The sequence below is a fragment of the Macaca mulatta genome, chromosome 10 (genome assembly GCF_049350105.2).
Source record: "Macaca mulatta isolate MMU2019108-1 chromosome 10, T2T-MMU8v2.0, whole genome shotgun sequence".
NCBI classification, from domain to species: domain Eukaryota; kingdom Metazoa; phylum Chordata; class Mammalia; order Primates; family Cercopithecidae; genus Macaca; species Macaca mulatta.
In genome coordinates this window covers 32,287,124-32,299,107 of record NC_133415.1, presented here as the reverse complement: position 1 = coordinate 32,299,107, position 11,984 = coordinate 32,287,124, and positions in this window count along the sequence as shown.

Sequence of the window (11,984 nt, the reverse complement as noted above, 5' to 3'; positions counted from 1 at the left end):
TCTTGGGAGGTGGCAAGATGAGATAGACCACCGCTTTTGCAACACATACCCGACAACAAAAAATCAACAACTGTAAAAGAGCCAGAAAATCCCCAAATATTTACAAATTAGCAATGCACCTTTAAATAACTCATGGGTTAAAGAAGTCTCAATAGAAAATTAAAAATACCTTTAACTACATTAAATGAAAATGTGACTTGACAAGATTTCTGGATGTAGCAAAAGCAGTCCTTAGAGGGAAATTTATAGCATTGGATGCAATATATTAAAAATCACAAGATCTAAAATCAGTAATATCATGTTTCAATTAGGAAACTGTAGAAAATAAAGGAATGCAACGTAAAGCAAGTAGAAGAAGTAAGAGACAACATCACAGAAGTCAATAAAATTAAAACACTGAAGTCATCAGAAAATCAATAAAAACAAAAGCTGGTTCTTTGAGATGCTCATTACAATGAATGAACTTCTATGCAGGCTAACCAAGAAAAAGAAGATAACACAAAGGACCAATTTCAGAAATGAAACAGGAGCCATCTCCACTGAACTGTTGGGCATTAAAAGGATAATCAAGGAATATTATAAACAATTCTATGACCGCAGTTTGATAACCTCAGTGCAATGTCTCAAGTCCTTGAAAGACAATCTTCCCAAGGTCACACTAGAATCCTAGATAATTTGAATAAACTTATGTCTATTAAATAAGTTGAATTCACATTAAGAGCATTCTGAAAAAGAAAACACCAGACCCAGATGGTTTCTAATGAAATCTACCAAATTCTTCAACAGGTGAATACAAAGACAAAAATCCATTTAATGCAATATTATTTGGTGATTTAATGTGCCAATTTATACCATTAAGACATAAAAAAGACATGAAGGAAACAAATATACATCAATTTAGTGAAATAAATTCATCTGAAAAAGCTACATAATATATGATTCCAACTATATGACATTCTGGAAAAGGCAAAACTGAAGAAACAGTAAAAATATTAATAGTTGCCAAGGTTTATGGAGAAAGAGGACAGAGATTAATGAGAAGAGGGGATTTTTAGGGAGGTGAACATATTCTTTATGAAACCATAATAGTGGACACATGTTATACATATTTCCAACTTCATATAAATGTGTAACAGAAAGAACATTATGCAAATGATAGATTTCAGATAATAATGTGTCAATATTTTATCATGATTTTAGCAAATGTACCACAATAATGTAAGATGTTAGTAATAGGTAAAATCAGGAAGTGAGGGCGAGAAGACAGAATAATATGGGAACTTTATTATGTGCCCTTTTTTTTTTGAGATGGAGTTTCACTCTTGTTGCCCAGGCTGGAGTGCAATGGCGTGATCTTGGCTCGCTGCAACCTCCACTTCCCAGGTTCAAGTGATTCTCCTGCCTCAGCCTCCTGAGTAGCTGAGATTACAGGCACCGCCATCACACAGGGCCAATTTTTTGTATTTTTAGTAGAGACGGGGTTTCACCATGTTGGCCAGGCTGGTCTCCAACTCCCAACCTCAGGTGATCCACCCACCTTGGCCTCCTAAAATGCTGGAATTATAATCATGAGCCACCACACCTGGCCATATGCTCAATTTTTATGTCAATTAATTTATATGTATTTAATTTATATTAATTTAAAAATAATAATATAGCACCACTCTTTCAGGGAGATCTATGCTAATGTTTAACAACCAGGTAAGTTCTAGACACTAGCTTGAAACATTGTCTGTCATTAAACATGAACAAAAATTGACTTTTAAGTGGATATTTACTTTTGCGGTTGTAGTAATACTTACTGATTACGTAAATTAGAATTCTGACACATTAAAAAATGTGGCTTAATCTCTTCATAGTTTCCTTTTTACATATGGGACACTGAATACTCCCCACAATTGCGATTCTTGAATCAACTTAATGAACTTCCACAGTACCTTCTACAGGGTATACCTCCTTCTTTACCCAGAAGCCATGAGGTCTCTGAAGCTGAGTGGTGGACACGGCGTATCTTCTTATAATCTCTATCAGAGAAGATGCTGGTTAAGGCATTTACAATAGAGAGGGCTGTTGACATCTTGCTGACAGAAGACCAGAGGGAAAATAGTTATAATCTGTTTTAAGTTTAAACTTATGATCCTGTTCTTTACAGGCTTCCAAGCAGAGCCTGCTGAATCAAAGTGATTCAGTGAGCACTCAACACCTCTATCAGACAGACTGTAGGCAGTGCCTTCACGGAGAGGAGAACACAGCAGGATGACTGCAAGTGCAGGGCTGGTGCAGAGTGGGGACCCGGATTCAAATTCCACTAAGCCATGTGGACCTGGCAAGCTCATGTCGTCCCTCTGCCGTCAGTCCTCTGCACTCTCATAATGAAATTTTAGCTATAGTTTTTAGGCCCTACTTCTTAGTATCCCAGTACAGGGTTAAAAAAATCACTAAATACAGGAAAACCTTAAGAGAGGACTGGTACTTCAGTAGTGTTCTCTAAGTGTCTACTACATGCCAGGAGGAATAAGTTGGACACTTAGTGGCTGAATATGGAGAGGATGCTTGGATGGCTCCGGGGCAGTGGCGCATGGTTTCCTATTCGGCTTTTCCGTGGGCATGATGCCTTATGGCTTATGGAGAACATCAGCCCTGCAGGGAGGGCAGAGGAGGGGCTGTGGCTGAGATTTTACACTTGAGGGTGCTGACATTCAGAGATGAAAAGTGACGAGTAGAATCCCAACCCCAATGAGTGAAGGATCTGAGATGGGAAATGTATTTGGTTCCCTAGAGACAGAGATTCCTGAACAACTGACACCTCTACATCACGCCCTCTGCCAGACACCCAAGAGACCCCCTCACTGTCTTTCTCCAGTCCTCCTAGCCCGAGGTGTGTGGGTGGACAAAGGTGATGCTCTGGAGGAGATGCCTGAGACAAGGACCGGTCCTTAATGATAAAGAATTCTCCTTCCTCTTTCAGATCCTTGACCTCCCCAAGATGACAGTTTATTTTAAAGGCTGTCATCTTTGTGGCCTTCCTCCCCTCTCCCTTCACCCTGTCAGCTGCCTCTCAGTGACTGTCTCCTCCAGTGACTACACTGAGGGACCAGGGTCTGCTTGCCTCCCAAGGCTGTTCAGACCTTCTGACATTGCAAAATGATTGTCAAAAGATGGGTCTGCAAAGAGTAACTTCCCTTCCACGGATCAAACCTGAATATGCAAGCTACTTTGAATTAACTGGAAAAGTGGCCATGTGGCTGATGCTTTGGTGGTTTAATGAATTAAGTCTGCCACCCCCACTGCCTCCTTCACTATTGATCAGAGCTGCCTGCAATAAGGTCGGGCTGAGAATGGGCAGTGGCTGCGCCAGCTCTGGGTGTGCCTTCTCCACTCATTCTTTCCACATCCAAATTCAGTTTCTGATTTATACACTCCACATCCATCCCTAGACCTTGCTGTGGCAGGGGACAGAGTCCTGTCTCTTCTTAGGGAGACCTCTCCATAGCCACAGGACCTTCTCTGATGTTCACCCCAAGTTCTGTTTTCCTCTGTCACCAAATGTCCCTTGCATTAACCCAATGGCCCTCTCTTCTCCCAACCCTTCAACAATGATCTCAGAAAGCCACTGATTCTCTCCCCATGAACCCCGGTGAAATCCCCCCAAAAAATCCTGTTTTTCTTCCTTTCTGAGAAAAAGTCTGATGCTAGATTGCTAATGTTTGTTTTCAGGGTTTGACTTCTACCTTCAGAAAAATGTTTCTGTCCTTCCCCTTTTCTGTAATGTCTGTTATTGCAGGCGTGCAATCAAGATTCTCTGGAAATAATCAGGCAGCAAGGCTGCATTTACTCTGTGTGTTCTCTGGAAGTGTGTTCGCAAGATTGGTGCTATGTTTATTTTACTGTTCAGTAGAAATAAAAGGAAGCCACGTGGTCCTGATTTGCATTGTGAGTTTTAAAGATTCTTATATTTTAGTTGTCTTTTTCAAAACTCTAGGTATTTTTTAATGTACAGCTTGATGTTTTCTTCTAGATACTATAAACATATGTATTACCCACATTATCTATTTCTCTGTATACTTCTGTGACCCCCTGCTTGCTCTCAGAGACATCCTAAACCCAGAAAATGGAGACCTCATTTTCCTTTCTCAGAGCCTTCTATGTGACTTAGAGACTACCATGTCCCTGGCTTTAAGACCAACTCCATATCACAGAGAGGCAACTTAGATCTTTCTTCCCAGAAGTCCAGTAGTCTTCAGAGGAACCCCCGATTCTTACACAACTAGTTTATCCAGGTCTCAGGCAAAAGCCCCCAGTATTTTGTAAAATTTGAGCTATCACAAATTTACAAGCTTTTATGTTATTACAAAGCTTTGTCCTCTTTTAGTGAGGATTTTAGCAACCGTGACCGAGTTAATAAAAAAGAGAAGGAACTACTGGAAGAAAGCATGGAAAGAATGCATGAGGTAAAATTCAACCTAGAATGAGCAGTCTCATTCACTAACCTCAACATTGTCTTATGGGTTCAATGGACCTGTGCAATCCTTTGCTCTGTTCCCTCCATCACCTTCCTGTGTAATTGTCCTCCACAACACACATAATAGGAACACAGCACAGGGGAGTTAATCATCTCTTTTATCCTCCCCTTCAGGCTCACAAGTAAGTTTATAGTAAAAGCCTTTTCAAATGACTGCTTTAACTGCTGCTACCGCCTGTCCCATGTATCATCAGTTGAATCTCTCATGTGACTTTAAGCAACCCTTTATTGAGAGACAAGATTCAATACTAGGGACAATATTCTAATGTAGTAAATCATTGATTTTATGTTACGAAGATCGTCAGTTATTGAAAATGTGTAAATAATGAAGCCCAGCCTTATTCTTCAATGCTGTGTGTGTAAATCCACTGAGCATGCTGACCCCCGTGCCTGCACCCACCTGCTAACACAGGGAGGGCCCATCCAGAAGGGAGGCTCAGCTCCAGCACTGACGCTCTCCCCGCCAGCTTCATAAGAGAGTTGCCACAAGGATGACGGATACCTGGATAATAGCCAAGTGGTAATTTGAGTACTTAATAGTCATGATCCCTAAATTATGTAGCTCAGAGGGCTTGTGGTGATAACTCTGTCCAAGACTCTAAAGCATTTCCCCAATTCTTATCGGACTTGAGCCATGTCTTGAGGAGAGACCAGCTATGACACACAGGCACCATATTGTCCTACTTAGTGCCTCCCTTAGTGTTGCAGAACCTGTGACTTGATCAGAAACATGGGCTTTCTATGTCTGTTTCACACTAAGGACTATGTGACACCTGCATGGAGATGCCTACATAGCTACCTGGATTCTGAGATCACTGAGGCTCTCTTATGTGAGGGATGGTGTTTGGGATCTCTGCAGGCTTGCGTAATTCCAGGCATAGAGGGTGCTGGAGCTCCCTTGCATGATGAATAGTGATCCTTTCAACATTAGCACCGTATGAGTAAACATCTTGGCTCCTCACTTCATAGCAAGTGAGCCAGGGCACATTTATTTATGTGGCTTAATTTCTCCATCTGGTATGTGGATTCAATAAACAAGCTCACAGCATATGGGCATGGGGAGGTTTGAACTAATGAACTAATGTAAGTAAAATGTGTGGTCTGATTTGTTAAATTAAGAAAAATGGCACTGAGAGTTGTGTTGGGTAAACACAACATTTTTTTCCTAGGGGAAACACACATAGACACACATTCACAAGCAAATCATGCAGACTTGCACATAGACCACCCCACCCCCCCACACTAATACACACACTCCCACACGACCTAATGTGAACGTCACCTAATGTGAATACCACCTAATGTGAACATGTTCCCAGGAACTATACATAGATAAAAAGTGTTTGTCACCTGGGAAACCAGTTTCTTTTACTATACCCCCCCCCCATCCTCATTCCCACCAAGCGTCTTAGATCACGGAGGCTCTCCAGACAAAAGCCAGCAGTTAGGCTCCACATTTCCTACAGAATCTTTTTCTCACAGCCAGTGAGCGATTCCAGAATATGTACCATTGAATGTGCTCCCTGAAGTCACCTGTAATTAGAGAAGGAAAACACTCTGAGAATCAGGCCATGCTATGGATGGCTCGCACAGGTCTTTTGCTCACTTGGAAACTCTGGGTAACCAAGATTGGAAAGAACATTCAAATCAAAAGCCCCAACTCTAGAGTAGAGTTCCCGTAGGAAAGCACAGGAGTTTTCTTGAAGAATGTTTCTGTCTAGATAATTTTTGGGTGGCAATTGCAGAATTCTTATCTAAAGTGGAAAGCTTGTTCCTGAAGAAAATATCCCTTAACATGCAGTGTAGTTTCTGACACTGCCAATGTTGTACATCCTCTGGAATCAGGTGTCAGTTGGTAAGATACACCTCCTCCATTCCCAAGGAAATATTATCTAACATCTATAATGTACTGGATAATTTTCCCATAGCTGATATCAACTGAAAAATAAGGGAACCAAGAAAACAACATTTACATCTTAGGCAAAGACAGGCTACTTTACTGTGGTGGTAGAGTAGGGCTTCCTTCTCGCCCACTTTCTGGAAGGCTCGAAGGAGTCACCTAGGGGATGTGGAAGGACACAGCATGGCTGTCAGTTCATGGTGGTGCTACTCATAAATGACTCAGGGACTAGAACTTAGGGATGTGCCTGGTTAACAAGCATGGAATAAGCTTCTCCTGGACCATCCTCTTCATGGACCAAGGAAGGCAAAGAAAGAGCAGAAAGGAAATGAGAGTAGAGCCCTTGGCTTTCCAGGTAGTGGCAAATGAAAACAACAAGAAATAATCAAGCTCAAAATGAAAAAATACTAAAATACATGCTAGGATTCAACCACAGCATCCTGTCACTTCTTCAGACCCTTTAAAAGCCCAGCAGGACAGCCACTACCTTCTTGACTTCTACCAAGTCCCTTTCAACCTCCACAGACCCATATACACTGCTACTGAATTTATCTTGGAGGGTATAGTGTTCTGCCCTTGTTTATGTGTGAAGTTTTTTAAAACTAGATTTAATACCATGCACCAGCATTAATTTTATTTATTTATTTATTGTCTCAGTTATAAAAATAATTGGACAGGCATGGTGGCTCACACCTGTAATCCCAGCACTTTGGGAGGCCGAGGTGAGCAGATCATTTGAGGTCAGGAGTTTGAGTCCAGCCTGACAAACATGGTGAAAACCCATCTCTACTTTAAAAAAAAAAATTAGCCAGGCATGGTGGCATGTGCCTGTAGTCCCAGCTACTTGGGAGGCTGAGGCAGGAGAATCCCTTGAACTGGGAGGCAGGGGTTGCAGTGAGCCAAGATCATGCCACTGCACTCCAGCCTGGGTGACAGAGTGAGACTCCTCAAAAACAAAAACAAAAACAAAACAGGCTGGGCACGGTGGCTCACGCATGTAATCCCAGCACTTTGGGAGGCTGAGGCAGGCAGATCATGAGGTCAGAAGATGGAGACCATCTTGGCTAACACAGTGAAATCCCATCTCTACTAAAAACACAAAAAATTAGCTGGGTGTGGTGGCACACAGTTGTAATCCCAGCTACTCAGGAGGCTGAGGGAGGAGAATTGCTTGAACCCAGGAGGCAGATGTTGCAGTGAGCTGAGATTGTGCCACTGCAATCCAGCCTGGGCAACAGAGCAAGACTCCGTCTCAAAAAAAAAAGTCCCCTAAAAATAATCAATTATTAAAGATTAGAAAATACTGAAATACTTATATTTTAAAATAATCACTATAAACATACATTTTCCATTTAGTCTTCCTTTGCCTTGTGTCAGCAGTCATCATGTGAGGGGCTGCCTATGTTCAGCCCAGGCAACCCACAGCGAGAGAGGGCATAGTAGGGAGATGGCCCTGGTGAGCGCTGAGGCTCTTCAAACCAGCTGCCAAGGGAGTTGCAATCAGGGTGATACAGGAGGCTAATTATTTAGTGGTAGTTTGTGTTCTTACTTGTCTTGTCCCCAGGTTGTGTAGCTCACAGACTTTTTTTTTTTTTTTAACATTTCTATAGGGGTCATTTGAAGTTCATAATGCCATCAAATATCAATCAAGGGTCTTTCCATTATTTACCAGCTTTAGGATATGTGCTGAGCAGTGGCCGAGCACTGAAAGAATGTGACTGGTTGTCCCAAGTGTTGTCCTCCAACTCAAAATCCTCAACCAGTTCAAAAGCATTTGGGCTTTTACATGCCTTTCACATAAAGACTATGACACAGCTAAACTATTCATGTACTAATACCTGCCCTGAGCTATGTGACCACGGACACCACCCCATAATGTGGCTAGCGTGTAGGAACTCTGCAGGCTCAGATCATTCCACACATACACGCAGATGTTGGAACTCCCTTGCACAGTGACTCACGATCCCACGGCTGAGTGCTGAAGGCAGGTCAGTAGTTCAGAGCCGCAGCACTGGGGCCATATGCTTGGGTTCCCATCTCGGCTCTTTTGCTGAGGGGCTCATAAGCTTCGGCACATTCATCTCTGTCTTTTTCTGCCCAGCGAAAGGTGATAGTAAATCAATCATGCCATATGTCTGTGGTGATGGCCAAATGATTTGATGTAGGTAAAGTGTACAGTGTAAGTGCTCATGAGGCTTAATTATCAGTGAAATGACTTGCTTTAGATTTCACAGCTTAATAATGCTCAGAGGCTCATTCAAACCCAGGATTCTGAACTCCCAAGCCATTGTTCTATGACATACACCTGCTTGGCCAAAACCAACCACTTTATCACAATTCAGACTCAGTTTTGAAAGAAGCAGATAAAGTTGTCAAAAGTGCTGTGTCCGCCTCAGCTCACACTCAGTGCCCTCCACACAAAGGGCACCACTGTCTGCCACAATGGCCCAGTGGCCTGGCTGGCACAGACAGTGGCACTTAGGACTGAGGGCAAGAGATCTCCAATCCCACCACTGTGGTGAGAGGGCATCACAGACATTCCAGGGTGAAGGCACAATCCACAGTGTGGGGTCCAGCTGCTGCCATGCAGACAGCTGTGCTTTTACATGTACAGGAAGGTCATTGAAGGCTCAGTGTTTTATTTCAAAAACTGAATCCCAAGCCCACATGTTATTATTCTGTGCTTCTTAAAATAAGTTATGAGAAGGGAAATAGGGTATCCCCAAATATAGCCAATAGTGAGAGTTTCAAATTGAAGAGGGGCACGACTGATATGTTGAGAACAGACAGAGATTCCATTCTGTTTTTTTCTTTTTCAACCTTTAGGTTAGATTCAGGGTGTGCACGTGCAGGTTTTTTCCCTGGGTATATTGTGTGCTGCTGAGGATTGGGGTATTAATGATTCCAACATCTAGGTACTGAACACAGTACTCAGCGGTTTTTCAGCCTTTTCCTTCCTCCCTCCCGCTCCTAGCAGTCCCTAGTGTCTATTGTTACCGCCTTCATGTCCATGGGTACTGAGAGTTTAGCTCCTACTTATAAGAATATAAGGCATTTGTTTTCTGTTACTATGTTAGTTCACTTAGTGGCTTCCAGCTCTAGCCATTTTCCCTCAAAGAACATAATTTCATTCTATTGTGGCTGCATAGTATTCCATGGTCTATATGTACCACATTTTTATCCAGTCCACTGTTGATGGGCACCTAGGTTGATCCCATGTCTTTGCTATTGTGAATAGTGTTGCAATAAACATACGAGTGCATATATCTTTGGTAGAATGACTTGTTTTCTTTTGGATACATGTTCAGTAATGGGATTGCTGGGTTGAATGTTAGTTCTGTTTTATGTTCTTTGAGAAATCTCCAAACTGCTTTCCACAGCAGCTGAACTAACTTACATTCCCACCAACAGTGTATAAGCATTCCCTTTTGGCCTTAAAGTTGCCAGTATCTGCTATTTTTTTGACTTTCTTTTTTTCTTTTTTCTTTTTTCTTTTTTGAGACAGAGTCTCGCTCTGTTGCCCAGGCTGGAGTGCTGTGGCATGATCTCAGCTCACTGCAAGCTCTGCCTCCCGGGTTCACGCCATTCTCCTACCTCACCCTCCCAAGTAGCTGGGACTACAGGCACCCACCACCACGCCCGGCTAATTTTTTGTATTTTTAGTAGAGATGGAGTTTCACTGTGTTAGCCAGGATGGTCTTGATCTCCTGACCTCGTGACCCGCTCACCTCGGCCTCCCAAAGTGCTGGGATTACAGGCATGAGCCACCGCACCCAGCCTGACTTTTTAAAAATAGTCATTCTGGCCGGGCGCGGTGGCTCAAGCCTGTAATCCCAGCACTTTGGGAGGCCGAGACGGGCGGATCACGAGGTCAGGAGATCGAGACCATCCTGGCTAACACGGTGAAACCCCGTCTCTACTAAAAAATACAGAAAACTAGCCGGGCGAGGTGGCGGGCGCCTGTAGTCCCAGCTACTCGGGAGGCTGAGGCAGGAGAATGGTCTAAACCCGGGAGGCGGAGCTTGCAGTGAGCTGAGATCCGGCCACTGCACCCCAGCCTGGGCGACAGAGCAAGACTCTGTCTCAAAAAAAAAAAAAAAAAAAAAAAAATAGTCATTCTGACTGGTGTGAGATAATATCTCATTGTCATTTTGATTTGCATATCTCTCGTGATTAGTGATGATGAGCATTTTTCATATGTTTGTTGACTGCATCTATGTCTTCTTTTTTTTTTTTTTTTTTTTTTTCTGAGACGGAGTCTCGCTCTGTCACCCAGGCTGGAGTGCAGTGGCTGGATCTCAGCTTACTGCAAGCTCCGCCTCCCAGGTTCACACCATTCTTCTGCCTCAGCCTCCCGAGCAGCTGGGACTACAGGCACCTGCCACCTCGCCCGGCTAGTTTTTTTTATTTATTTTTATTTTTTAGTAGAGACAGGGTTTCACCATGTTAGCCAGGATGGTCTCGATCTCCTGACCTCGTGATCCACCCATCTCGGCCTCCCAAAGTGCTGGGATTACAGGCTTGAGCCACCGCACCCGGCCCTATGTCTTCTTTTGAGAAGTGTCTATTTATGGCTTTTGCCCATTTTTAAATGGGGTTATTCATTTTTTGCTTGTGGAATTAAGTTCCTTATAGATTCTGGATATTAGCCCTTTGTTGTATGATGCTTTGTGAGTAATTCCCCCCATTCTGTAGGTTGTCTGTTTACTCTGTTGGTTTCTTTTGCTGTGTGGCAGCTCTTTAGTTTAATTAGGTCTCACTTGTCAACTTTTGCTTTGTTGCAATTTCTTTTGAAGACTTAGCCATGAATTATTTCCCATAGCCCATATCCAGAATGGTACTTTTCAAGTTTTTCTTCTAGGATTATTGTAGTTTGAGATCTTAAATTTAAATCTTTAATCCAATCTGAGTTAATTTTTGTATACAGTGAAAAATATGTGTCCAGTTTGTTGTTGTTGTTGTTGTTGTTGTTGTTGTTGTTTTGAGAGGGAGTCTTGCCCTGTCACCAGGCTGGAGTGTGGTGCACCATCTCGGCTCATGGCAACCCTCTGCCTCCCAGGTTCAAGCAATTCTCCTGCCTCAGCTTCCTGAGTAGCTGGGATTACAGGCACCTGCCACCATGCCCAGCAAATTTTTAGTGGAGACAGAATTTCATCATGTTGGTCAGGCTGGTCTCCATCTCCTGACCTCATGATCTGCCCATTTTGGCCTCCCAAAGTGCTGGAATTATAGGAGTGAGCCACCGTGCCCGGCCAACAAGGTGCATTATTAACATCTATAAAGCTCAGGGAAGAGAGCTCTCATCATATTTTTATTTAATTTACAGTTTTTCCCAGAGTCTTTGGAATAGATTCCTCCTTCCATGAGCCAGAGAACTTACAATGTTCACGGCAGCGTCTTTAAATGTAGCAGTAGCAGCTGTGGGTTGAGAATACAAGTCTTCCACTCTTCCTTTTAGAGCCAGCAATTCACGGTGCTCTGTGTTCCTATTCAGCATTGGGTAGGGGCATTTTGGTGCTGGGCATGGCACCAGTGCCCCATGGAGGAGGAAGCCAGGAAGCC